At 34.2% G+C, this 27005-nt stretch overlaps 1 pseudogene across 1 annotated transcript; it reads left to right on the top strand.

Annotated features, from left to right (window-relative positions):
- The first annotated feature begins 1833 nt into the window (after positions 1 to 1833).
- On the top strand, positions 1834 to 3347 carry LOC308414981 (peroxiredoxin-1-like; annotated as a pseudogene). The gene is made up of 2 exons: positions 1834 to 1839; positions 2755 to 3347. The product of its transcript is annotated as a peroxiredoxin-1-like (transcript).
- Positions 3348 to 27005: the final 23658 nt, after the last annotated feature.

Genomic DNA, 27005 nt, shown 5'->3' with positions numbered 1-27005 from the left:
TTTCATATTCACTGCTTAATCTTTTTGGTTAAAGGTATCACATTGTACTGCATTTGTATTTTTAAAACAAAATTGTGTTATACAAAAAAGAAATTTAAATCTGTATACAAAAGCTAGATATAAGATTATATTTTTGGTTTCACTAAATAGTAGAAAGTTCTGTATAACATAATTTTCAAAAACACAAAAGTGATATTTATAGAAACTTACCTCATTAAGGTTGAATTCTTTTGCATCACAAGGCTTTTATAAAAGTGTCACAACCTTACCTTGAACACTGAAGATCCAATCCTGTAAGAGAATGTGAGTAATAAAATGTAGGCTTCATAAACACTTACAGACCATGTAACTGGCTTGCATCTTAATATGAGTTCTCTACTTTCAGTATCATTAAATCTGACATATCAAATTTTATTCTCTTTAGCCATGTTGTTAGGATGACTGCCCACAAAATATGAACCTTATGTGGAGACTGCTTCACCTTGATACTGTTCTTTCTTTGCTTGAATTAACTGTAATACTTACCCTGTTGTAATTAGCTATGTAACATCTGTTGGTAAAGTCTTATTATTAATGCAGAACATTTGTGTAAGAAAGTAAAACACATGTTCTAAATGTATAGTATCATCAAGGGATATTACTTTAGTTTCATGAAGTAAGTGAATAAAAAAACAAAGATTGGAAGGCACAATAAAGAAAACTAACATTACAATAATCATTTATTTTTCATTTAATATTTCTTTCTAATATCTATAACTATGCCTTTCTTCCTTATTTGCTATCACACACTATATTTTCTATAGAATTATGTTATTGAGCACAAAGCAAAGAGTTGTAATTCAGCTAGTACTGTAAGGTTAATGTATTACTAAATTTATTAACCTGTAATAAAGCTATAGGTGGTCATGTGACTCTCTCTACAATAAGGATTTCAGAGTTACATTGAGAAAACATTTTCTAGATGAATAGAATAATACTAGACATTACCTGTCCTTGCCACCCTTCCCCTACATGTGGAATACTATTATAAATTTATATTGAAGCAGTTAGTGGAAAACAAACAAGACACTCTTAAAATGCTTTGTATATCTATTTACTATACAAACATGCATACATGTCATAAAAGTAAACCTATACTGATTGTTAAATCAATAAAAGTAGATATTGTGGTTATAACTTATGCCAGCTTTTATTACACTTATAGAGAATCAAAGATCAAATACCTGGCAAGTATTTATTTTTCCATCATGAAACTTTAGGTTACTCATTTTTTTTGAGATTTCATCATTATGATTTTAATTAATCTAAAGACTGGAATATGAATCTCTATTATATTTTCCAATGTGGAGACGCAGAGTTATTATTCATTACATGACAGGCACACTTGATCCTGTAGTCAACTATTAGATTCTCATGAGGAATGCCAGTGATGAGCATTTATTACATATTTATGTCATTTTTGTCTGTATAGCATTGAACAGATAAAGCACATCTTTAAGCCAAAAATTACTGAAATCTATCCTCTTGACTGCCAGCGAGAAAAGGTACAAGTGAACATATTTATCCTTTAATGCAACATGAAGAAATAATTTTGGCCACAGATTAAATATGGTGTGGTATCCATCATTTGCTATTTTTATGTGTATGAGATATCTCATATTCTATGTAATCCTTAGAAAGCTTTGCAAGATGTTTTCTTTAGATCATCAACAAACAATATTTTATGTCAAGAAAGAATTGCAGTAGATATAAGAAACTAAGAAACACAAGAAACTGATAAGTGAAATAGAATACTACGAGAAAAATTAAAAGTAAACATTATTTATGTAATGCATGCGTGTAAGTATGCTAAACAAGATTTAAATTATGAAGTAAATATTATGTTTATGCTGAATATGAAACTATACTGAGTATTTCTCACCAGCAAACTTTAAGTTGTATCAGAAAAAAAATTGACATAATTGATGAAGCCAAATGTGAAAAGATCTTTTATTGTATTTCACGGCTGCTGCTGCTTATTAATGATTAAAGCTATACAAAATTGTGCATGTACTTTATGCTTATGGTAACTACTGGGATTTCATTGCATGCTATCAAAGCTCTAAAATAATCAAGTACTGAAAAAAATATTCATATAGTGTTATGCCAAAATGCCTTTAAAAATCTGTATATGTATTACTCTTTTTTTAAAAAATAAAGTTGTAAGAGAAATAAAAAGAAAATGTATTGTAAATAATTAAAAATGATTTAACTTTGTTTCTGTTTGGCCTATATTTTTCCTGAAGATGATTAGAATACAGACACAAATCTATGATTAGATAATTTAAAATTACACATTTTCTAATATTTAAATACTACTCTCATTCTTTTAATCTGCACTTAGTTTAGTAAATCCTCCTTCTGTAACACCAAATATTACTGTTTTCTACTTATGAAAGACAAATGTACATGCCTCCTGGTAATTACATGTTTCTTCTTGCTCCATATTTACTTCATAATCTCATGATTTATAAAAGGACACCATGAAGACTCATCCTATGAGTTTTATAACTTGTTTACAATCTAAAATTTTTGATTTAATAATTTTAATAGATGAAAATATTTACAATATAGCTAGAGTTTTTTGTATTATATACCAGTGAGTGCTCATGTAGATCTTATGATTAATAGAGCTTGCAATATACTCCTTTCCAGTAGCTATAACACAGTGACTTGAATAGGTGGCATTTAGAGAATAATTCGTTTTAGAATTAGGACATTGGGCATCCAGCTCCCAACTTCAAAGCCATAGCTGTTTTACCAGATGGACAATTCAAAGATATCAGTCTATGTGATTACAAAGGAAAGTATGTTGTCTTTTTTCCCTCTTGACTTTACTTCTGTGTGTCCCACAGAGATCATGCTTTCACTGATAGAGGGAAAAAAAGAAAAAAGAAAAGAAAAAAAAAGAATTAATACACTCAACTGTCAAGTTGTTGAAGTGTCTGTGGATGCTCACTTCTGTCATCTGGCATTTATTAACACACCCAAGTAACAAGGAGTTTTGGACCCATGAACATTCCCTTGGTATCAGATACCAAGCCCATCATTTCTCAGAATTATGGAGGCTTAAAGGCAGATGAAGTTCTCTCATTCAAGGTATTACTGACGATAGAGATTTTTTTCAACAGGTAACAATAAATGATCTTCGTGTTGACTACTCTGTTGATGAGATTCTGAGATTAGTCCAGGTCTTCCAGTTCACCGACAAACATGGGGAAGTGTGTCCAGCTGGCTGGAAACTTGGCAGTGATACAATCAAGCCTGATGTTATTAAGAGCAAAAAATATTTATCTAAGCAGAAATGAGCACTGGACTAGTTTTCTGCCAGGCAGCATTGAGCAGCCAGAAGAAAACTGTACTCTACTCATGCTTAAACCTATAATGTGATATGATTTCAGCTTAAGCATTTATTTCCTCAACTGTGGTTTGGGTTGGGTAGACCATCTTATATATTAGTCACAGAAACCAGCCTGTTAATTTCTTTCTTTTTTCTCTTTCTTCCTTCCTTCCTTCCTTCCTTTTTTTCGATCTATTAAACATGAATTCTGAGGAAAAAAGGTAAGAATTGAATTTTATTTGTATATCTGTAGAGGTGTGTTTCAAAGAATCACTTAAATAGGAATATTATGTTTTTTCCATTGTTACAATTACAATGTGTCAGACCTGGTGCCTAGAATCCCACATAGTCATAGCCACTGGCACCTTAACTGCTGGGTCTGGATAGCATGTGAAAACTCAGACTTGAGCCTGTGTGATCAGCTCTAGGCTAAGCTGAACTGAGTTGGCAAGAAGCTCCAGTGCAGGATCCAAGAAACTTCAGGAGAGAAAATCTCTTCCCAATCAGAGTTGTTATTAGCTCTTTAGAACAAAGGGACTCAGGCTAAGGAATGATTTCGACATGTGTCTCACTTTATTTTAGTCCCAAGCTCCTGTATAAATATAGTTTTGAAATAGTTCAGCCTGACAACCAGCACTTCCTGTAGGCTTGACCTGAGGACTTGGAAAAACCTTGTCTTCATATTTCAGGGTGGTCCTGCTCCTGCTTAGAGCTCCAGCCTAGCTAATTATGTCTACCTGCAGGAGAGGGACTTAAGGTGTGACCAGTTCCCAAAGGGGCAGTGTGATGCCTATGTCAAGGGTCCCTGAAGCTTCAGGAAACCTTGAAGGGTCAGGAAGCTACCTGCCATCTCATTTACCATTCCCGGGGCTTCAACCAGTCTCAACCACAAGTCATGGTTCCTAAATATGGCCTGAGTCCCTGTCCATCCCAACATGATGATCTGAGTCCCACAACAATGTATTGCATAAGATCTTTTTATAGTATAACAAAGTGTAAATAAAGAAAAATAATTAAACATCTAAGTAAAGCTATGATAACCAAAATTATTTGAAATGATATATTAAGATTATTAGTATTTTTATAAACTTCATATGTTAGAAATAATATATGCATACAAATAAGTATTAGAAAAACTGACTTTTAAGGCATCTTAAGATACTCATATTTTAATTTATTGTTTAATATTTCTCAATGAGCTGTCTGAGGTAATTATGTAGAAAGTATAAAAAAAGCTTGGTGAACAAGAGTCTGGCAATTCCCAAGGAACTCATTCTCATGCACAGTAAACTGAACATAAGCAGACATGAATAATAATTGTATGTGGTATTTAGCACAATAGTAAAATAAAATATTCATAACTCAATTTAGAAATTGTCCCTAAGGAATTAATATGGATAAAAGATTGCAATATCTTAAAGATGATGTAAGATTAGACAGAACTAATAAAAGAGGCTGGTGAATATTGGAATCACTTATGAAATATCATAAAGTATTTCATTGAATGCAGAAAAGAATATAAAGTAGAAAAGATTGTTTTTCAACTTGAATTACTACATGAAAAATTTTGTCACTTACAAGTTCACAGAAAACAGAAGGTGCAGAAAGCATGATAGATAAAGGCATAATCATATTTGTTCAAAAATAAATATACACATGTATCTATTAATAAACAATGTTTAGCATATATTGTCTCAGCTGAAGAGATGTATTTGAGAGTTGTTAGAAAATAATGTGACATTTGAACCCATAACTATTTGTAACGTTATGTATTATGTCTGTATAGAATGAGAAAAAAGATGTTCAAGTGTAGGGGGATGATAGAGGGGTGAAGAAGTGGGTGAATGGGTGGAGGAGCATCCTCATAGAGGCAAAGGGGAAGAAGTTGGGAGAAGGGCATGGGGTTTGGTGGAGGGATAACTGGAAAGGGGAATGTCTTTTGAAATGTAAGTGAATAAAATGATTAATAAAAAAGAATACAGTATGAATCTTCATGGAACTTAAAGGAATATAAATAATATAATTCAAATGAGTCAGTATATAAGTAATACATAGAATATTCTCATGTATTAAAGAGATGGAAAGAGCAATACCCTTGAAACCTAGGGAAGAAACAATCTTCCAAGAGGTACTAAAAACATAAAATTGTATACAAAGCCAAGTCAGGAAAAGTAAAAGGATGGGCTTCCCAAAATACATTAAGAATTCTATACTTTTCTACACAAGGGTTGTTATATGTCTCTCAAAGTACTGAACTGGGATTTGATGTTTGTAAAGATGGGTGTATGTACTTCTTTCATTTTGATTTCGAGTAAAATAAAATTAGAGATCTTTACATTTTTTGAAAGTCTACAGTTTACTCAATCTTTGACGCAACAATATTTTATATCAATTATTTAATGTTTAACCATATGATTCAAATTAAAATATAAATAGCAAAATACATATAAAATAAATTAATGGAATCTAATTATGATTATGGAGTATATATTTTAGTATTTTATAGTTTATTTATTTGTCTAATATATCAAAATCATACAAAGTGTGGTGCATGGATATAGGTGACTATCAACTATGAAATTAAATTAAAATAAAATAATTTATGTAGGTAAAAATAAAGATTATTTTTATATTGATCATTATAAAAATGTGTCATTTAATTTGCCAATATACACAAATAAAAAATATGGTCAACAGAAAATTAAATATTTAACTGAATGTCGAAATGTATAAAATCAGAAAAATACAATATCTCAGAAAAATGTTCCTCTATTTAAAAAAGACCTTTACCTGGTAGACTACATATGCAAAAATCAGATTGTATGAGTTTAGATATCAATTCTACCATTTTTGAAACTAGAAGCTAATATTTATAAAATGGGACTTAATGAGACTGCAAAGTTTCTGTAACGCTAAGGACACTGTCAAGAAAACAAAACGGCAGGCAACAGATTGCGAAAATTTCTTTACCAACCCCACATCAGATAGAGGCCTAATATCCAAGGTATACAAGGAACTCAAGAAGCTAGACACCAGAGAATCAAACAACCCTTTTATAAAATGGGGTACAAGTAAACAAAAAGTTCTCAATTGAGGAATATCGAATGGCTGAGAAACATCTAAGGAAGTGCTTGACATCATTAGCCATCAGGGAAATGCAAATCAAAGTAACCCTGAGATTCCACCTCACACCAGTCAGATTGGCCAAGATCCAAAGCTCAGATGACAACAGATGCTGGCAAGGATGTGGAGAAAGAGGAACACTTCTCCACTGTTGGTGGGGTTGTAAACTGATACAACCACTCTGGAAATCTGTCTGGCGATTCATCAGAAAATTGGACATAGTTCAATGATCCTCAGAAAATTGGACAACCTGAAGACCCAGTTATTCCACTTCTGGGCATTTATCCCAGAGACGCTCCAACATAAAACAAAGACACATGCACCACAATGTTCATAGCAGCTCTATTTATAATAGCCAGAAGCTGGAAAGAACCCAGATGTCCTTCAGTAGATGAATGGATACAAAAATTGTGGTACATTTATACAATGGAGTACTACTCAACTATCAGAAACAATGGCTTAACCAAATTCTTAAGAAAATGGATGCATCTAGAGAATATCATCCAGAATGATATAACCCAGTCACAAAAGAACAGACATAATATGAAGTCACTAATAATGAGTTACTAACCCCAGAAAGCTCTGAACACCCCAGAAACAACTCAGAAACAATATGAACTTCAAAAAAAAAAAAAAAAGAAAAGAAAGAAAAAAAACATTATGCTTAACCTTTACTCACCAAGAAAACTTTGACTAATTCCAGGTTACATCTTTTCTTACATGTACTTTGTACTCACTGTAATTAGTAAGATCTTAATGCACACTATCAAACTTTAAAAAAAAAAGTACTAACAAAAATGTAATTGTATACTTTTATGCAAAAATGCTTAAAATCTGTTAATGTATCTTTGTGTTTTTTTTAACAACTTTATTTTACAAAACAAAGATAAATGTACAGATTTTAAACCATTTTTGCTTAAAATTTACATTTTTGTCAGTATTTTTTTTAGATTTTAACATAATTTTTATATAAAACTATATGAATATATTTTTTAGTCAGTACTTGATTTTTTTCAAGGTTTGGTTGTATGCCTTGAAAACTAAATAGTTACAATGAGCTAAAGTACATGTAAAACAAAATGTAACATGGAAATAGTTAAAGTTTTCTTGTTTTGTAAATATTTTTTGTTTTGTTTTGTTTTCTTTATTTCTTGGACTTCATACAGTCTGTGAGTTGTTTCTGGGGGAGTGCAAGCCTCTAGGGTTAGCATCCCACTATCAGTGACTGCATATTATGTCTGTTCTTTTGTGACTGGGTTATCTCACTCAGGATGATATTCTCTAGATGCAGCCATTTTCTTAAGAATTTGGTTAAGTCATTGTTTCTGGTGGTTGAGTAGTATTCCATTGTGTATATGTACCACAATTTTTGTATCCATTCATCTTCTGAAGGACATCTGGGTTCCTTCCAGCTTCTCGCTATTATAAATAGAGCCGCTATGAACATTGTGGTGCATATATCTTTGTTGTGTATTAAAGGGTCTCTGGGGTATATGCCCAGAAATGGAATAGCTGGGTCCTCAGGTAGTACTATATACAATTTTCTGAGGTAGCGCCAGACAGATTTCCAGAGTGGTTGTATTAGCTTGCAACCCCACCAACAGTGGAGAAGTGTTCCTCTTTCTCCGCAGCCTCGCCAGCATCTGCTGTCATCTGAGTTTTGGATCTTGGCCAATATGACAGGTGTGAGGTGGAATCTCAGAGTTGTTTTGATTTGCATTTCCCTGATGGCTAAGGATGTGGAGCACTTCCTCAGATTTTTCTTGGCCATTCGATATTCCTCAACTGAAAACTTTTTGTTTAGCTCTGTACCACATTTTTTAATAGGGTTATTTGATTCTCTGGTGTCTAGCTTTTTGAGTTCCTTGTACACCTTGGATATTAGGCCTCTATCTGATGTGGTGTTGGTAAAGATCTTTTCCCCTTCTGTTGGTTGCTGTTTTGTTTTCTTGACGATGTCCTTAGCCTTACAGAAACTTAGCAATCTCATTAAGTCCCATTTGTTAATCTTTGACCTTAGAGCTTGAGCCATTGGTGTTTTGTTCAGGAGATTTTCTCCTGTGCCTATGTGTTCTAAGGTTTTCCCTACTTTCTCTTCTAATAGTTTCAGTGTATCTGGTTTAATGTGGAGATCTTTGATCCACTTACACTTGAGCTTTGTACAAGGAGATAAGAAAGGGTCTATTTTCATATTTTTGCATGTTGAGTGCCAGTTTGACCAGCACCATTTGTTGAATAGGCTGTCCTTTTTCCATTGAATGTTTATAGCTCCTTTGTCAAAAATCAGGTGACCATATACATGAGGGCTCATTTCTGGATCTTCTATTCTATTCCTTTGTTCCACGTGCCTATTTCTGTACCATTACCATGCAGTTTTCAGCACAATTGCCTTGTAATATAGCTTGAGGTCAGGGATAGTGATTCCCGCAGAAGTTTTTTTGGTGTTGAGGATGGATTTCGCTATTCTAGGTCTTTTGTTTTTCCATATGAAATTGCACATTGATCTTTCCAATTCCATGAAGAACTGGGTTGGAATTTTGATGGGGATTGTATTGAATCTGTAGATTGCTTTTGGTAGGATGGCCATTTTTAAGATGTTGATTTTTCCAATCCATGAGCATGGGAGATCTTTCAATTTTCTGAGATCCTCCTCAATTTCTTTCTTTAGAGGTTTGAAGTTCTTGTCATACAGGTCCTTCACTTGCTTAGTTAGAGTCACAGCAAGGTATTTCATAGTTTTTGTAACGATTGTGAAGGGTACGTTTTCCCTAATTTCTTTCTCCACATGTTTGTCCTTTGAGTACAGGAAGGCTACTGATTTGTTTGAGTTAATTTTGTATCCAGCCACTTTGCTGAACTTGTTTTTCAGATGTAGGAGTTCTATGGTGGAATTTTTGGCGTCACTCAAGTACACTATCATGTCATCGGTAAAGAGTGATGTTTTTATCTCTTCCTTTCCAATTTGTATCCCCTTGATCTCCTTTTGCTGTCTAATTGCTCCAGCCAGGACTCCCAGTACTATGTTGAATAGGTAGGGGGAGAGTGGGCAGCCTTTTCTAGTCCCTGATTTTAGTGGGATTGATTCAAGTTTCTCGCCATTAAGTTTGATGTTGGCTGTTGGTTTGCTGTATATTGCTTTTATTATGTTTAAGTATGGACCTTGGATTCCTGTTCTTTCCAGGACTTTTAACATGAAGGGGTGTTGGATTTTGTCGAATGCTTTCTCAGTGTCTAGTGAGATTACCATGTGATTTTGGTCATTGAGTTTGTTTACATGATGGATTACGTTGATGGATTTCCTTATGTTAAACCATCCCTGCATCCCAGGGATGAAGCCTACTTGGTCATGATGAATGATGGTTTTGATGTGTTCTTGAATTCTGTTTGCAAGAATTTTGTTGACTATTTTTACATCAATGTTCATAAGTGAGATTGGTCTGAAGTTCTCTTTCCTTGTAGGGTCTTTGTGTGGTTTAGGTTCCAGGGTTATTGTAGCCTCAAAAAATGAGTTGGGTAATATTCCATCTGATTCTATCTTTTGGAATAGTTTGGCGAGTATTGGTGTTATATCCTCAATAAATGTCTGATAAAATTCTGCACTGAACCTGTCTGGACCTGGGCTTTTTTTGGTTGGGAGGCTTTTGATGACTTCTTCTATTTCTTTAGGTGTTATAGGGTTATTTAGATGGTTTACTTGGTCCTGGTTCTTTGTGTTTTAAAATAACGTTGTTCAATTAAAAAACAAAAATAAAGAATAAACTCACCTGAGTATTTTCTTTTCTTTGTAATTTTAAAAACTACAAATGAGTTAGGATAGATTTCAAGAAATGAATTTTAGCCATTATGAGATATTTGATTTTGCAAAGTATTTCACACCTCTAAAGGAGGGAAAGTTAGTTACTATTTCACATTTTCTTGATTCACTTTTTGTAGTTTTTGTAGAGATTGTAATTAAGATTCATAGTCATTAAGTTTTAAAAGGAAGTCTTTACAATCCTTTTCTTTTTTATGCTTTTAAATGGCATGACACATTATTTTATTTAAAATATGTTTTCCAAAATACACTGTTCAGTGCTGTTTGTCCTGAAATATTTTTCATATCATTTTACAAATACATCTGATGACATGGAGTTGGTATCATCTGGGCCTGAGCGACTGATATTTTGTGTTCACATTACAAAAGGTAAGGAGGGGGAAGGGTTGAATCAGTCACTGGCTTCAAGTAGATATTTTATTCAGCCCTACAAACTTCAGTGCAGTTCAAGGCCTGAAAAATAGTCTCTTTTGACTTAATGTCCACTCAGGATATTGTTGTTCTGGGCTGAGAGATTAGGATGAGTTCTTGGAAATATGTTACATCCTATGTTCCTGATAGCTCTGATGCTTTTGTTACTTATTACTTATCACAATTCTCTTACCTTAAATAAATATAATTCCAAGTACTAACTTTCAATAAAGTTTGGATTCAAACAATATTTGTATACTTTGCTAAGGGTTGTAGAAAAACATATTTTGAATCTTTAATTAGATTCCTTAAATTTATTTTATATTATGAAGAAAGTTTATATATTATTATGCTGAGTCATCACACAATGTTCATACCTAAATTATTTTTTTACTGATACTATTTTTTAATTATACATTTTATGAATATTTTTGTGTTATAAGGACATATGTTCAACAAAAACAAAAACAAAAACAAAAAAAACTAAAACAAGGAGTCAGTTCAAAAAACTTCAAAATTTATCATCAGTTATCAACATTATGCTGAAACCCATTCTTCAAGCTTTTGAGGAAGGGAAGGGAGTTTTGCACGTATGTATTTTCTTTTTCTTTTCTTTATTTTTTTTCTTTCTTACAACTTTACTTTTAAAAAAGAGGGATACACATACAGATTTTTAAAGGCATTTTGGCATAACACTAGATGTTTTCCCCACTCCTAGTACACCTCCCACAGTTCCTTGTCCCACTCCTCCTCCCCCCTTGTACTCCCCAAAACAGGCCTCCCCCAACCCTGCAGCCTCAGATCTTTTAAGGATTACACAGCAATTTCTTAACTTTGATCTTCAGCATATCTCCTTGGGCTAGTCACCTGTTAGACATATCTCAGCTTAATGTCAAATAAACATTTTAACAGACAGAAGTCTCTGATATGGAGCTCAGATTCTGGGGACAGTCTCCAGCCATATGGCAATTTAAAGTGAAATCTCTCCAGGTGTGTAGAGCAGAATATTGTTCTTTGAGTCTGTATAGTGTATTGTGAGTGTCATGACATTAGTGGATTGTGTTTTATTATCTTCAGTGAGTGATGCCATTGATTTTTAATTATCAGCTGCAACCTTGGGTATAGTAGTCTTCAAAATGAACAACTTTTTATGTTGACAAAAGGCATCTTTATAATAATATCTGTTTCTTTGCATTAATGGATTCTTGAAACATACAAAGTACTGAAAAAGATGATATAAGATTTTTGTTTAATTTCCTAGAAACTTAACAATTTGGGAATCTAAAGGAAAAGAAGAAAGGATACAATAAATATTCCCATGACAAATAAGCAATTAACAGCAGGAAAATAAGTCTCGGGCACTAATACTTACACATATTAACTAAAATGTTCAAAACAATGTAGATCATATGATATTGCCACAATACCTCTGGCATATGTCTATTCGGCAATTTATATTTTTCCAGGGCTCTTAGTCTTTTCTGCTTTTGAAAGGAAGCACATTTTATTTATTGAACAGTTGCCTACATGGCTTTACCATGGTGACACTACCTTTATGGCCTCAACTGTACTTACTTGAATGGGGAACTTTTGTTACCTACCCTAAGGGGCCTCAGCATAGTTGTTCATCCTGTTCAGTGCCAATTCCAAGTCACTATCTTTCTGTTTTGTTTTATTACTGTTGTTTTGTTTTATTAATCATTCCATTTGTTTTCATCTCAAATAATATAACACTACCTGGTAACCCCTCCACAACCTCCCTCTCTTCCCACTACTTTACCTCTATGAAGGTACTCCCCAAACAACCCAACCTCTTCTTCCCCACCCATCCAGCATCCCCCTATAGTTAGGGCATCAAATTTTCTCAGGACCAAGGGTCTCTCCTCCCATTGATATCAGACAAGGCCATTCTTTGCTACCTATGAATCTGGAGCATGGATCCCTCCCTGTACTTTTCTTGGTTGGTGGTCTAATCCCCGGGTGAACTGGATGGTGGTCTGGCCAGCTGAGAGTCTTCCTATGGGGTTACAATACCCCTCAGATCCTTCAGAACAATCATCACAGGTTACTGTACTCTTGGCAAAGGCGACAGTGTTGGATTTGGTGTTTGTAAACAGGATGGATCCTCAGGTGGATCAGTATTCTGGTGGCTGTTCCTTCAAGTTCTGCTCCATTTTTGTCCCTGTTCTTCCTTTATACAGGAACATTTCTGGGTTAAAAACACTGATATGGGTGTGTAGTCCCATCCTACCACCTTGGGCTGTGCCTAGTTACTGGAGGTTGTCTCTACAGTTTTCTATCACCCCTTCTCTGCTAAAATCATAAACTATTGTGTCCTGGGAGCCTCTCTTTTCCCTGGCATCTGGTACCTCCAGTGGCTATCCCCAGTTCCTCATCCCCCATGTTACATAATTTTATTCAATTTCTTGACCTGTGTAACTCTTTCCTGTCCCCTACAATACCTAATACTGCCTCCTTATTTCCTCCCCTCTTCTCTCCATTTCTGCTCCTACCTCTACTTTCCAGGATCATCATTTCCCTCACCCAATATATGACCGAAGCATCTACACCCTGGACTTCCTTCCTCCTAAGCACCATATGTTCTGAGGGTTGTATCATGAGCATTTGGAGATTTGGTGCTATCATTCTGTAATATTGACAGTATCTTTTGCCTTACAGATTCCTTAAATTTTAATAACTGGGAACTTATATTTTATTTTCTCAATGCTAACAAAAATTATGTATTATATAATTATGTTTTTAATCATTTACATATAAAACATATTTATATTAAAATTATATAAAATACTTCTATAATACATAGGTTTTATCCATTGAGTCAAGTTTATACTTTTTTATCAATGATGCTCAAAGTATTTGAAAGAATCACACACACACATATTACTTATTTACCTTTCTAAAAGAACATTCTCTGAAATTTTTATGAATAAACATTAAAAATTTAATTTTTCCATTCCCATAGCACTTTGGTAAAATTTGTAGTCAGTTAGTTTACCAAGAATTTAAAAACACTGTGGGTATGACCTATTGTTTTTGTTACAATTTATTTTCTATATTTTTATATTGATCTTGTGTTCTATTTTCGATATATATATATACATATATATATATAGACATATGTATACAGGTATTGATAAAATTCTTTCAACAACTTAATATATTTTGTATATTTAAAATGAAACACTTCCTGTACAGTTCATTTTATTCATAAAGTTGAGGGGTACTTAATAGCTAATAAGCTTTGCAATAAAGCAATAATAATGGGCACAACTTGTACTTGTTTCTGTGTTCGAAAGCTTCACCAGTAATACTAATGAGATGTTCCTGCAAATAGCATCCAGCTTTTCTATGAAAATTTGCTTCATACCCTGAACAGCATTAGCTTTACTTATAATTATTATTTATCAAATGGTAAACATTTTGCAGTAGTTCAGCAAAAAATTTGGAATGTCTAATTTCCTTTCAACTGTCCTTAAAAGAAAAAGTATTTCTTCTAAGTATGAATTCTTGAGACCTAAAATTATTTTATTATCCAAGGACTTTTTTCTCTACTTCTGCCTGTAGGAGTAATTAGTGATGTTGTATTTGCTTTATCTATGTTAAGAGAAAATAAAAGTTAAAATAAAATGCACTATTTTGAGCAGAGGGATGAATGCTGAATTATGATAATAAAACTTTTCTCAGGTGGTTTTGCACAATATGGAATTTTGTGGATTCGAACTGCATTCTTTTTATAGTTTATTTTGAAAGCAAAACATTCTAGGTTTAACATCAAACATATATTTTATTTTCAGGGTAAACACGTTTTCATAAGTAAATAGTAATTAGATTAATATTAAAGTTGGTAGAAAACTAATGCTTTATGAATTAAAAATAATTTTATCTATATATGAAATACTTCAAATATACATATTAGTTTTTAAAAATTTCAAATAGTTTTTAAAGAGTTAGAGTTATTTTGCTAATTTATAATTTTATTAGAATCAAATAAATTAACAAAAGACCAATCATTTGTAGTGTTGTTTACACATTTCAATTAATGATTTATAATCATGAATATATATTTACATATTATATATACTAATATCCATAGCATCATCAAAGTTTCATAAGTTTTTATCCTTTAAAATGTAACAAATATTTTCATTTGAGTTTTCAGCAATTCAACAAAATGAAATAATTTTTTCTTCACTACCAAGTTGAAAATACTCTGTCTCACAGGGATGAGAAAACCTGCAATGTATGTAATGCTGCCAGATGTTAGAGCTCTGACTGGACTTGTAGCTTGCCAGATGACATACTTCACATTCTTTGCCTTTGGGACTTTAACCTTCTGTGGTTGCAATGATTATTCTCTTCTTCATCCTGTAGTCATCAAGGAAATCTGAGAATCAGAGAGTTTTAATTTGCTCCATGAATATCACAGTCCACTTAGCTGGCAGAAATTATTAGAGTACAGATTTTTTAACTCTAATGTCATTGTTTTATATATTTTTTTTGTATTTTCTATGCTGAATTCACTGTTCACAAGAAGTTTTTAACAACTTCCCCTTCTTATCTGACCTGCGATTGCATAGGTTGTATGTATTCTATCAGTTATGTGTCTGTATGTGCAGTTGCCCTGCTAAATCTGGAAATCTGTTTCCTTGCAGTCTTCCATGGTCTCAGAACTTGACAGTCCTTCTGTTCCTTTTTTATTAATTTACCCCCTTTGAGATATGATGGACCACATCCTCATAATATCAGACAAAAAGAAAAGACAAAACTGTGGTTTAGTGACAGGTACATTTATGCTCCTTTAAAAAACAGAACAACAATATAATAGAAGATTTCAGTTAAGTATACACGTGAAAATGAGCCAGCTCTGAAGACACTCCCCACTGATAACCAGTATATTCATCTGTGGGTTACCTAGTATGCATTTCCATTAGATTTTTATGGTTTTAAGCATGTCACAGAAGCTCTTGCATATATTCCTAATACTCAAGAGGTGGGACAGGAGGATTACTACATGTTCAAGTTCAATCTGAACTTCAATGTGCATTTGAGGCATAGTCAAGCACTATCTTGAAAACAAAAAAAAGAAAACAAAACAAAAAAGAAACCAAAAAAAGAAAAAAAAATATTCCACAACCACATAATATATAAACAGATGATTATAGTTTTATTTTGAAGTCTTATTTAAGGTATGCTTATATAAAAATAGAAATGGTGATTGCTGTCATTTTGTTTGATGCTTCCATGTACATTAAAGTCCAAGTCACTTTAAATGAGTTCTCAGTTTTATTTTCTTTTTACACACAGATAATAGTAGTTCTATCCCAAAACCGGGAAAGCCTGTCTCTCTGGTCATGAATGCTAAGAAGAGACTTTGTTTTTATCTATATCCAAGCCAAGGCTTTTACTTTTCCTTTCTGCAAGAGAAGAGAGGAATACCTAACTTGATACTTTAGCTTTATTTGTTATAAAACCTATACACATTCAAAGAAAACAATGAGTTGAATTTTAGATTTTAATCACGAGCAGCTACATGTGGCAAATTCTCTGTAGTAGTATGCAGCACACAATGTCAATGGAATATTCCCATGCTATGCTGGACTGAAGGGTCCAGCTCTTAATCCAACACAGGATCAGATGGGTGAATTAGTCCAAAATTTTTTTTGTTGCTTCTATGATTTGTGGAACATATGCATTTTGCATTTCAGATCTACAAAAGTTCAGTCCATGCAAGAAATTGAATATCCAGCACAGTAATATGAAATTCATGTTGTGTTATTTGTCACTGCCCAGTTGTATGCTAATACCTAACCTTACATGATTAGTCCAGCCTATGCTATTGATAATTCCATGTATTTTCATGTAATACCTTTTAAAACTGTGGTTTATTAAGATAATACTCCACTGTAAGATCAAAAGTATCAAAATTATCTTCCATTGTAACCTAACATTCTGAAAGGTTATTGGTTTAAAGGTAAAATATTCCAGTTCAAATGGAGGAAAACTTTGGTGTTTTTGGTGAATGAATATAGTAATTATATAAAATCATCTAGTGGACAAACACACAAAGACACATATATTTTAGCAAAATTTTGTTGCTGGGGTGTTCAGAGCTTTCTGGGGTTAGTATCCAATTATCAGTGACTGCATATTATGTCTGTTCTTTGATATGGTCTAGATGCATCCATTTTCTTAAGAATTTCGTAAAGTCATTTTTTTTCTGATAGCTGAGTAGTACTCCATTGTAAATATGTCACAATATTTGTATCCATTCATCTACTGGAGGATATCTGGGTTCTTTTCATTTTCTGGCTATTATAAACAGAGCTGCTATGAACATTGTGGTGCATGTATCTTTGTTGTATATTGGAGTGTCTCTGGGGTATATGCCCAGAAGTGGAATAGCTGGATTTTCAGGTAGTACTATGTCCAATTTTCTGAGGAATCGCCAGACTGATTTCCAGAGTGGTTGTATCAGTTTACAACCCCACAAACAGTGGAGAAATGTTTCTCTTTCTCCACATCCTCTCCAGCATCTGTTGTCATCTGAATTTTTGATCCTAGCCAATCTGACTGGTATGAGGTAGAAAGAATCTCAGGGTTGTTTTGATTTGCATTTCCCTTATAGCTAATGATGTTAAACACTTCCTTAGGTGCTTCTAAGCCATTCAATATTCCTCAATTGAGAAATTTTGTTCACTTCTATACCCCATTTTTAATAGGGTTATTTTATTCTCTGGTGTCTAACTTATTGAGTTCTTTGTATACCTTGGATATTAGGCCTCTATCTGATGTGGTGTTGGTAAAGATCTTTTCCCATTCTGTTGGTTGCCGTTTTGTTTTCTTGACAATATCTTTAGTCTTACAGAAACTTTCCAATCTCATTAAGTCCCATTTGTTAATCTTTGACCTTAGAGCTTGAGCCATTGGTGTTTTGTTCAGGAAATTTTCTCCTGTGCCTATGTGTTCTAAGGTTTTCCCTACTTTCTCATCTAATAGTTTCAGTGTATCTGGTTTAATGTGGAGATCTTTGATCCACTTACACTTGAGCTTTGTACAAGGAGATAAGGAAGGGTCTATTTTCATTCTTTTGCATGCTGAGTGCCAGTTGGACTAGCACCATTTGTTGAATAGGCTGTCCTTTTTCAATTGAATGTTTACAGCACGTTTGTCAAAAATCAAGTGACCTTATTTGTGAGGGCTCATTTCTGGATCTTCTATTCTATTCTATTGAACCATGTACCTATCTCTGTACCAGTACCATGCAGTTTTTTAACACAATTGTCTTGAAATATAGCTTGAGATCGGGGATAGTGACTCGCGCAGATGTTTTCTTGTTGTTGAGGATGGATTTCGCTATTCTAGGTCTTTTGCTATTCCAGAAGAATTTGCACATTGCTCTTTCCAACCCTATGAAGAATTGGGTTGGGAAATTGATGGCGATTTCATTGAATCTGCTGATTGCTTTTGGTAAGATGACCATTTTTACAATGTTGATTCTTCCAATCCATGGGCATGGGAGATTTTTCCCATTTTCAGAGATCTTCCTCAATTTCCTTCTTTAGATATTTGAAGATCTTGTCATACAGGTTCTTCACTTGCTTAGTAAGAGTCACACAAAGGTATTTCATATTGTTTGTGACTATTGTGAAGGGTATCTTTTCCCTAATTTCTTTCTCCGCAGGTTCGTATTTTCAGTAGATGAAGGTTACAGATTTGTTTGAGATAATTTTATATCCAGCCTCTTAGCTGAACTTGTTTATCAGCTGTAGAAGTTCTCTGGTGGAAATTTTGGGGTTATTTACATACACTATCATGTCATCTGCAAACAGTGGTGTTTTTACTTCTTCCTTTTCAATTTGTATCCTTTTGATTTTCTTTTACTGTCTAATTGCTCATGCCAGGACTTCCAGTACTATGTTGAATAGGTAGGTGGAGAGTGGACAGCCTTTTTGAGTCCCTGATTTTACTGGGATTGTTTCAAGTTTCTCATTGTTAAGTTTGATGTTGGCTATTGGTTTGCTATATATTGCTTTTGTTATGTTTAGGTATGGACCTTGGATTCCTGTTTTTTCCAAGACTTTTAACATGAAGGGGTGTTGAAATTTGTCAAATGTTTTTTTCAGCATCTAATGAGATGAGCATGTGGTTTTTTCTTTGAGTTTGTTTATATTGTGGATTAAGTTGATGTATTTCTGTATATTAAAACATCCCTGCATGCCAGGGCCAAAGCCTACTTAGAGCATATATGTTAAGGACTGAAAGTTCCTCCTGACAGATTTCCCCTGTAATGTGTAAAAAGTGACCTTCCTTGCCGTTCTTGATAACTTTTGTTTGAAAGTCTACTTCATCCGATATTAGAATGGCCACTCCAGCTTGCTTCTTGGGGCCATTTGCTTGGAACATTTTTTCCAAACCTTTCACTGTGAGATAGTGTCTGTCTTTGACTCTCAGATGAGTTTCCTGTGTGGAGAAAATGCTGGATTCTCTTTATGTATCCAGTCTGATAGCCTATATCTTTTTATTGGGGAATTGAGTACATTTATGTTAACAGATATTAAAGAATAGTGGTTGCTGTTTCCTGCTATTTTTGCTTTTAAAGGTAAAATTATGACTGTGTGTCTTTCTTATCTTGGTTTTATTGCTTAGGTATTTTATTATTTGTACTAGGATGTGGTTTCCCTTCTTGTATTGGGTTTTCACCTATTATTCTTTGTAGTTTGGGGTTTGTGGTCAGATATTGTCTAATTTTAGTTTTGCTTTAGAATATCTTGGTTTCTCCATCTATGGTGATTGAGAGTTTTGCTGAGTATAGCAGCTTGGGCTGAAGCTTGTGTTCTCCTATGATGCATTATATCTTTCCAGGATCTTCTAGCTTTCATAGTTTCTGAGAAGTCAGGTGTGATTCTGATTGGTCTGCCTTTATATGTTACATGACCTTTTTCCCTTACTGCTTTTAATATTCTTTCTTGGCTTTGGTCACTTGGTGTTTTGACTATTATGTTTCAGGAGAAATTTTTTTTCTGGTCCAACTTATTTGGAGTTCTGAAGGTTTCTTTTATGTTCATGGTCATCTCATTCTTAAGGGTAGGGAAGTTTTCTTCTACAATTTTGTTGAAGATATTTACTGTGCCGCTTAGTTGATATCCTTCTCCCTCTTGTATTTCTATTATCCTTAGGTTTGGTCTTCTCATTGTGTCCTAGATCTCCTGGACATTTTGGGTTAAGAGCTTTTTGCTTTTGTATCTTCTCTGACTGTTTTGTCTATGTTTCCAGTGTTGTCTTCAGCCCCCGAGATTCTCTCTTTATATCTTGTTTTCTGTTGGAAATGCTTGCATCTGTGACTCCTGATTTCTTTTTTAGGTTTTCTACCTCTAGGATTGTCTCTTTTCATGTTTTCCTTATTATGTCCATTTCCATTTTAAATTCCTTCTTCCATTCCTTCATCTCTTTGGTTCTGTATTCCTCTAGTTTTTGTTCTTTGTGTAGTTTTTTTGTTTCCTTTTTAAAATCTTGTATTTCTTTATGCTTTCCCCCCTTTCTTGTTTAAGGGTCTCTATCATCATCTTTAGGTATGATTTCGGTCTGAGTCTTCTTTTTTTCTGGAGTGTTTAGCATTCTGCTGTTTGCTGTGATAGGAAAACTGGGTTCTGGTGTTGCCAGGTTGTCTTGGTTTCCCTGGGATAAGTTCTTTTGCTTTCCTCTTGCCATCTTGTCTTCTGTGATTATATGTGGTCTTGTTGTCAGTAATTGGTTCCTGTTATTCCAGTGTACCTGGCCTGTGTCCCTGGACCTCAGCTGTTCCTGGTGGCAGATTGCCTGAGCACCTGTTCTGCAAGCACAGGTCAGGTGGGTAGAAACCGAGACCTATGGTAGGGTTCCTGCTCCCCTGAACAAATGGGAGAGCGCACTTTCAGACCACTTGGCATAGACCACTCTCCTCCCCCGTTACTCGAAGTGCAGTCTCATCAGGCATATGTTCCTGGATCTCCATTATTCCTGTTGGCAGATATCCTGAGTGTCTGTTCTGCAAGTATGAGTCCCTGAAAGGTTTGATAGTATGCATTGAAAACTTACTAGTTACAATGAGTGTGTGTCAAGTGGTGTTGTAACTCCTTTGGTCTTGTTTAGGAAGTATTGATAAATTACATGAGTGTGGCTTCATTTTCATATGTAGAAGAAACAATCTCAGTAGAGAATTCATGGTCCTCTGGTTATTCCAACCTTTCTGTTATCTTTTCTGAAGCAAAGCTCTCCAAGTCTCAGTTGTAGAAACTGTGTTGTAGATATATTCACTTTAGCCAAGAATCACACCTTCAGTTTTTCTCTATATTTTCACAATTTAAGGTTTTCTGTAATGGTCTTTACATTCTCTGAAATGATGCTCTTTGATGCAGGGTGAGTTCTATCCTTCCCTGAATAGGCAATCCTACAGGAGGTGATCTCATGATATACTCGGGTGGTGGGGAAAATAGCTTCATAATTAGCTATGTAACTTCATTTGCAGATGTTATAGTTGAGACATTTTCATCTATGTTTATGAGATTTCAGTATCAGGAAAACATTGTCTCCAGAGAATAAATTTGATAGTGTGTTATTCTTTTCTGTTTGGTTTAACAACATCAAAAGAGTGATTATATCTCCTCAAAATTTGGAAAAATTTACATTTCCATTTGTATACTTTGCTTCCACTTTGACCTGATTCTAGGAATTCTTGAACTTGCTCCTTGACTGCTTCAATGAGTCACTGGTCATTTGAAGTTGTATTATTCAGTCTTCAAGTGTTTGTGTAGTTGACATAGTATTTATTTCATTTATTTCTAGTTTGTTCCATCATGGTCTAGTAAGAAAAAAGTAGTTTTGGATTCTTTTCAACTTCTTAAGCGTTGGTTTGTGGGCTACAATATGCTCTACTTTAGTTTTATATACGTTTAAAAATAATGAATATCTTATATGTGTTGCTGGGGTGTTCTGGAGATATTAGTCAAGTACATTTGAAATATGGTGTATTTTCTTTATTGACTTTTATTATCAAAAGATAATAATGATGCATTCAAGCCACTTACCATTTTTTTTTAACCAGGAATATTATGACCTTTTATTTTTTACACATTGGTATTTATTTTATGAAATCAACATCTCAAATATTTTTAAATGTGATTTTTAAATTATGACTTCTTGATTAATGAATTATCCCCAATACAATGACTACTTTACCTCTTCTGACTTTAAGATAATGACTTTTGATGGACTCAGGTCGTTTACAGATAAAGACAACACAGTTAATATTTTTTTAACAACAAAGTATATTTTCATCAGTTTTGCCCATAATATTTACTTCTGATGACTATCTGCTACATATGTGTATCATTCAGCTTAAGCAGAGCTTACTCTAAAGTGGTTTTTCTAGGTAGAAAATAATGCACTTATAACTAGATTGTACAGAAATTAAACTAAAACCCTATAAGGATGAATGATATAATCTTTGTCTGTTGAAGAATATTCCAGGCAGAATATTTAGTATGTATGATCTTTGCAGAAAGTGTACACTACTACAGTTTATTCACCATGTTTACACATAAAAAAACAGGAAAGAGAAATGAAAAAGATATTATACTATCAAAATTATGCCATTTAATAAATGGAATAGGCCAAATTAGATATTAATTTGAGGTTTCAATTTATTATGCTAGTTTGCCTTCTGTGCAATCTACCATTTAATAACTGGCAACTCACCAGTGTTTGAGGACAAAATATACAACCATTTGCAATGATTTCTGATTTTGGCTAATAAAATTATTGATATTTTTATAAATTTGTTTTTCTCTTAACTTATTTTAAGAAAAGGGTTGAACAGTGAATAAATAGTGGCTTTTATGAATCTTACTAAAAATAGGTAGACATATTTGAGCAAGTATGAATGACCAGAAAGAAAAAAAAAGTAAGGTTATATAGGTCTATATATTTACAAATATATAAATAAAAATTGGGAAATGTGTGGGGAACTGTACTTTTTTAAATTCATAGCAATAATAAATCACAAGACTTTTCAATTTTCTTTTTTCTAGATGAAATTGAAAAAGTGCTTAGGGAAACATAGGGCTAACACTTTACGGAAATAATTTGCAAATAAGATTTTTACTTCAAAGTTGATGTCTGATTATCTATGCTTGGGTTTTTCTCATTGCAGGGTTGGGAAAACAGCTCTGCTGTGTGGGAAAACTGCTTGGACTCAGTTGGTTAAATTCTCATTTGTTTTTAATTTTCTAAGCCAATTTTGCTTCTCATTTATACATTGAATCTGAAGATGACCAGATGTCAGTTTTTCAAATTTCCTTTGAGGATTGCACACAGAAATAGTCACTAAACACTACAAAGAGGTTTGTCCTATTTTAAAACAATTCTTACAGAGCCACAGCAATGAAAAATATGAGAAAAGTCTACAGTATTTTCTTCCCCTGGCAGACAGTTCACTTCTTAATTTCCTGCCCAGGTCTGATGGTTAAAAATATCATGTGAAATAAATGTGTGCTCCTCTAAATTTCTCCAAATACACACCAACTAAACATCAACAAAAAGAGGATCTGAAAGAATGTTTCTACCTTTTTAGGAAAAAATAGCTAAAGGAATAATAATGGAAAGATATTGAAAAAAAGAAAAGCCTGTAAGTTCATTTTTTAACATTAGGTGTAACCATTTAAATATGAATTGTGTAATTTTGACTCTTGAAATTTGGAGGAATAGCTGTTTTCAATATTTGAACTTTTCTACTTGTCTAACTAGATGTCTATATGTAGAAAAATAAAAATTATAGATTAATATTTATAACCTTGCAGAAAACTCAAATCCAAGTCAATCAAGGACCTCAATATAAAACCTCAACAAAAGCACTAAATATCACTCAAAAGAAAGTGGGAAATAGATTTGAATACATTAACACAAGAGAACACAAATGGGACTTCCTCAAACTGAACAGCCTCTATAAGACAAAGGACATTTTCAACGGGACAAAACAACAGCCTACACACTGGGGAACAATCTTTACTAACTCTATATCTGACAGAAGGCTAATATCCAAATTTAATAAAAAAAGAAGAGACACAGAGCAGAGCCTGGCACATCTGCCACCCGGAATGGAGGCTCATAGAGGCTGAGCAACTGGTGGGTGGGAGACCTGGGCTGCAGGGGAGCAGAAAGATCTCTGTGGAGTACATCAGGAAAGTGCACCCCCTGCATTGCCCTGCCCTGCCGTGCCAGATTCAGCAAACAGAAACAGAACTTTGGAACTTCTGCTCACACCCGACGACTCTGAGGCATAAAACAGGGCTTGACCCATCTGACACCTCAACCAGTGGAGAACCAGGGACACAGACCAGATACAAGAGAAAGGTAAGAACATATCACTGAGAACAAAATGGCAAAAGGAAAGAGAAAGAGTATATCCCAAAGGAACCAAGACAATCTAGCAACACTAGAGCCCAGCTCTCCCATAACAGCAAACATTGGAACTCCAAACACTCCAGAAAAAGAAGACACAGACCTATAATCATGCCTCAAGATGCTGATAGGGTTACTTAAGCAAGAAAGGGAGGAAAAGCAAAAATATTCAGAAGCTTTTAAAGAAGAAACAAGAAAAAACACTCAAAGAACTCAAAGAACTAGAGGAAAACAGAACCAAAGAAAAAAAGGAATGGAAGAGGAAAATTAAACAGAGATTGACACTATAAAGAAAACACTAAAAGAGATAACCCTAGAGTCAGAACACCAAAAAAAGAAATCAGGAGTCACAGAAGCAAGCATTTCCAATAGATTACAAGAGATCGAAGAGAGAATCTTGGGGGCAGAAGACAACATTGCAAACATAGACAAAACAGCCAGAGCAGATGCAAAAAACAAAAAGCTCCTAACCCAAAATGTCCAGGAAATCCAGGACACAATGAGAAGACCGAACCTAAGGATAATAGGAATAGAAGAGGGAGAAGAGTATCAACTAAGGGGCACAGTAAATATCTTCAACAAAATCATAGAAAAAAACTTCCCTACCCTCAAGAATGAGATGACCATGAGCATAAAAGAAGCCTTCAGAACTCCAAATAGGTTGGACCAGAAAAGAAATACCTCCCGACACATAATAGTAAAAACATCAAGTGCCCAAATCAAAGAAAGAATACTAAAAGCAATAAGGGAAAAAGGTCGGGTAACATATAAAGGCAGACCAATCAGACTCACACCCGATTTCTTAACATAGACAATGAAAGCTAGAAGAGTCTGGACAGACATCATGCACTCCTTAAGAGAGCACAAGTGCCAGCCCAAGTTGCTATACCCAGCAAAACTATCAATCACCATCGATGGAGAGACGAAGATATCTCAAGACAAATCAAAATTCACACAATATCTGACCACAAACCCAGCACTACAATGAATTATAGGTGGAAAACCCAATACAATGAGGGAAAATACAGCCTAGTAAGAACAAGAAAACTCCTAAACAAGAAAACTAAAAGAAGAAAAAAACACAGACACAACTCAACCCAAAAAAGCAACAATGGCAGGAAACAGAAACAACTATTCCTTGATATCTATTAACATAAATGGTCTCAAATCCCCAATAAAGAGACATAAATTATCAGATTGGATACATAAAAAAATCCAGCCTTTTGCTGCATACAGGAAACTCACCTCAGAGACAAAGACAGACACTATCTCAGAGTAAAAGGGCGGGAAAAAAACTTCCAAGCAAACAGCTCCAAGAAGCAAGCTGGAGTGGCTATTCTAATATCAAATAAAGTAAATTTCCAACCAAAAGTTATCAAAAAAGATAAGGAAGGACACTTTTTACTCATTACAGGGGAAATCTGTCAGGAGGAACTCTCAATCCTTAACATATATGCTCCAAATAAAAAATCACCCACATTCATAAAAGAAACCCTACTAAAGCTCAAAAAATACATTTCACCCCACACAATATTAGTGGGAGACTTTAATACCCCACTCTCACCAATGGACAGATCAGAGAAACAGAAACTGAACAAGGACACTGCAAAACTAGCAGAGACTTTGAACCAACTAGAATTAATAGATATATACAGAACATACTATCCCAAAGTAAAAGAATACACCTTCTTCTCACCACCCCATGGCACCTTCTCGAAAATTGACCATATAATTGGACACAGAACGAGCCTCCATCGATATAAGAAGATTGAAATACTCCCATGCATCCTCACAGATCACCATAGTCTAAGGCTGGTCTTTAACAACAACAAAGACAACAAAATGCCCACATACACATGGAAACTAAACAATGCTCTGTTAAAAGATACCAGGGTCAAAGAAAAAATAAAGAAAGAAATTAAGGATTTTCTAGAATTCAACGAAAATGAAAACACAACATACCCAAACCTATGGGATGCAATGAAAGAAGTATTGAGAGGAAAACTCATAGCCCTAAGTGCTTCCAAAAGAAACTGGAGAGAGCTCACATCAGCAACCTGACAGCACAGCTAAAAGCCCTAGAACAGAAGGAAGAAGATACACCCAAAAAGAGTAGATGGCAAGAAATAATCAAAATTAGGGCAGAAATAGACCAAATAAAAACAAAAAGAACCATTGAAAAAATCAACAAAACCAAGAGTTGGTTCTTTGAGAAAATCAACAAGATTGATAAACCCCTAGCCAGATTAACTAACAGGCAAAGAGAGAGTATCCAAATTAACAATATCAGAAAGGAAAGTGGGGACATAACAACTGAAACTGAGAAAATTCAGGAAATCATCAGATCCTACTACAAAAACTTATACTCCACAAAATTGGAAAATCTGGAGGAAATGGATGAATTCCTAGACAGATCCAAGTTCCCAAAGTTAAACCAGGACCATGTAAACCATCTAAATAACCCTATAACACCTAAAGAAATAGAAGAATTCATCAAAAGCCTCCCAACCAAAAAAAGCCAATGTCCAGATGGGTTCAGTGCAGAATTTTATCAGACTTTTATTGAGGATATAACACCAATATTCGCCAAACTATTCCAAAAGATAGAATCAGATGGAATATTACCCAACTCATTTTTTGAGGCTACAATTACCCTCGTACCTAAGCCACACAAAGACCCTACAAGGAAAGAGAACTTCAGACCAATCTCACTTATGAACATTGAAGCAAAAATACTCAACAAAATCCTTGCAAACCGAATCCAAGAACACATCAAAACCATCATTCATCATGACCAAGTAGGCTTCATCCCTGGGACGCAGG

The sequence above is a fragment of the Micromys minutus genome (genome assembly GCF_963924665.1).
Source record: "Micromys minutus genome assembly, chromosome: X".
NCBI classification, from domain to species: domain Eukaryota; kingdom Metazoa; phylum Chordata; class Mammalia; order Rodentia; family Muridae; genus Micromys; species Micromys minutus.
The sequence above is the reverse complement of the archived record's forward strand: the minus strand, read 5'-3'. Positions and strand labels throughout refer to the sequence as shown.